A 2,500-nucleotide genomic window follows, 5' to 3' on the forward strand; every position below is an offset into this window, starting at 1 on the left:
CATCACTTTTACTACTTCTATTATCATTATCATCATCATTATTACTAGCAACTGTAGTAGTAGCAGTAGCAGCAGCAGCAGAGATAGTAGTAGTGGTAGAAGTAATAGCAGTGTTGTCATCATCATCATCACTTCTGCTACTTCTATTATAATTATTATTATTATCATTACAAGCAACACCAGCAGCAGCCGCAGGAGTAGTAGTAGTAGTACGTGCCATCATCATCATCATGATTAATATCATTTTTATTCTAATTTTACAGGGTTTTTTTGTTTGTTTGTTTGTTTGTTGTTATTTTGGGGTTTTTTGTTGTTGGTGGTTTTTTTGTTTGTTTGTTGTTGTTGTTGTTTTTTCAGGCTGCCTATTGTCTGGATTTTGTTTTTAAAGATAGCGGAAAAAAAACTTTCCCTCGCCTTTTGTTTCACACACACACACACAAAGGGAAACAGCAACGGAGGAATGGAAGAATCCATCGGATCAGCAACAGCAGCAGCAAATACCTAGCAGAATAAACAGACCCCATTGTTTCGATAGATAGATAGAGAGACTTTTTTTAATGATGCAGAAATACACCTACATCAGATTGTCGGAGTTGAGTGTACTGGTTTCAGCCCATAACATCAAGTTGCTCAGGACTCGGGTCTTGGTCTTTAAGATAAGAGACAATACATTGAATCTGTATAATTATGAAAGTTTAAAGTCACAGTTTTCAAATACTTCTTTGTGCCATTTTTTATCAACGCGATGCAAGTTTTGAAGCTTTCATTTTAAAGGGAGACAACACCTCCCAGGAAAGACGACCACATGTGGTTAGTTACCACTCTTCGAGGACACTCACTCACTCACTCATTCCTTTGACCGCTGGGGTCGTTGGGGGGACATGAGGAAGATGTCATAGTTCGCCACGCCGTTCTGTTGGCAGCTGTCGTGAGGAGATCTGGCATCGTCATTTTGGTCCATTCCTTGACGTTGTCGGACCAGCTCTTTCTCTGCCGCCTCCGTCTGCGCCCTCCCTCTACAGTCCCTTGCAGGATGGTTTTGGAGAGGGTGTTATGTCGTATGATGTGACCAAATCATGCCATCTTCCGTCGTTTGACAGTCGCCAGCAGTGGTTCTTGGGGCCCTACAAGGTTGCTGACCAGGTTCCGCACATAGTCATTGGTCTTGTGCTCCTTGTAGGAGATGTGTAGTAATCTCCTCAAGCACTTGGTTTCGAATGCTTGGATTCTTCTTCGAGGACACGGTCGTGTCAAACGAATGGCATTTCATTCAGTTCCTTCGGGTTGTTTTCGTTGATGTTGTTGTTGTCGTCGTTGTTGTTTGTTTCTTTGTTGTTTTCCCTCTATAGGAGATGTCACGATGCAAAAAGTGTTTCATTTTGAAAACTATTTATGTAAAATTCAAAATCGAAAACTTTAACTTCCGGCATTGGTTTTGTTGTTGTTGTTGTTTTATTGTTGTTGTTTTGTGGGTTTTTCTGCATTTTTAAGATAAAACCAAAAGAAAGAGAAGGAAGACAAAAATGCCATACATATGCAACAGCTTTCACAACAATGTGAGAATCCGAATTCGGCATTTAAGAAAAGAAAAGGGCAAGCGATGGAGAACTTGACTTGAGAAGAAAAAAACAGAGGATTTTTCCTTCCAGTGTAAAGTTAAAGTTAATGTCATCGATAGATGATTAAGCGTCTGTAGTCTTTTTTGTGACGTGGGAGTTATTTTGCATGGGCTTGTTGGATGTTTTGAATTTGGTAAGCATACAGTAAACAAAAGCTAATACAAGAGTGACGCATTTTGAAACCCCTTAAAATCAAATGATGGCGGGGTGGGGGGAGAAGAGAGAGGGGGGAGTCTTGGACAGTCGTAAATAAATCTGTTAGGCACAGTAACTTCATATGATAAGATGACTTCATTTCACTTGACTTGATAAGCCATGCTTTGGGGTTGGTTCGCAAATGTTCTTCTTAAGGTGAATATGTGTAACGTGGACAACCTTCCCTTCACAAGTCTTTCTGAGGCTGAAGCGTGTGTATACAACTGTTTATTGTTATCTGGAAGATGTCTGGGTTCAGTGGCACTCTTCCAAGGGTGAATATTCGTACCGCTGACCACTGTTATCAAAGGTTTTTCTAAGGCTACAGTTTGTAGTATGTATTGGGTTTTTGGTTGGTTGGTTGTTGTTTGTTTGTTTGTTTTCTGGAAGATACCTGGAATCAGTGGCCTTCCTCCAAGGGTGAATTTTGCACCGCTGACAACTGTGTTCAAACAATTATCTTCCAGTCGCTGATACTGCACACAGGCCTTCCGGAAACCTACAGTTGTTTTCCAACAGTCTTCTTTCAAGGGTCAATAGGTATACCTCTCAGTGACTGCTACATGGAGCGAGCGGCTTGTGCACACAATCGCTCAGACAACCGGAGAAGTCACATGCCTTACGTTCGATTCGCAGCATACCCAGGGGGGCTTTTTGTTTTCTGGTTGTTGTTTTGTTTGTTGTTT

At 41.1% G+C, this 2,500-nt stretch overlaps 1 protein-coding gene across 2 annotated transcripts in view; it reads right to left on the bottom strand.

Annotated features, from left to right (window-relative positions):
• The window catches only part of LOC143288958 (glutamyl aminopeptidase-like), a 77,772-nt gene that overhangs the window by 11,518 nt on the left and 63,754 nt on the right, over nt 1–2,500 (bottom strand). The window lies entirely within an intron of this gene.

Source organism: Babylonia areolata, chromosome 1 (assembly GCF_041734735.1).
Source record: "Babylonia areolata isolate BAREFJ2019XMU chromosome 1, ASM4173473v1, whole genome shotgun sequence".
NCBI classification, from domain to species: domain Eukaryota; kingdom Metazoa; phylum Mollusca; class Gastropoda; order Neogastropoda; family Buccinidae; genus Babylonia; species Babylonia areolata.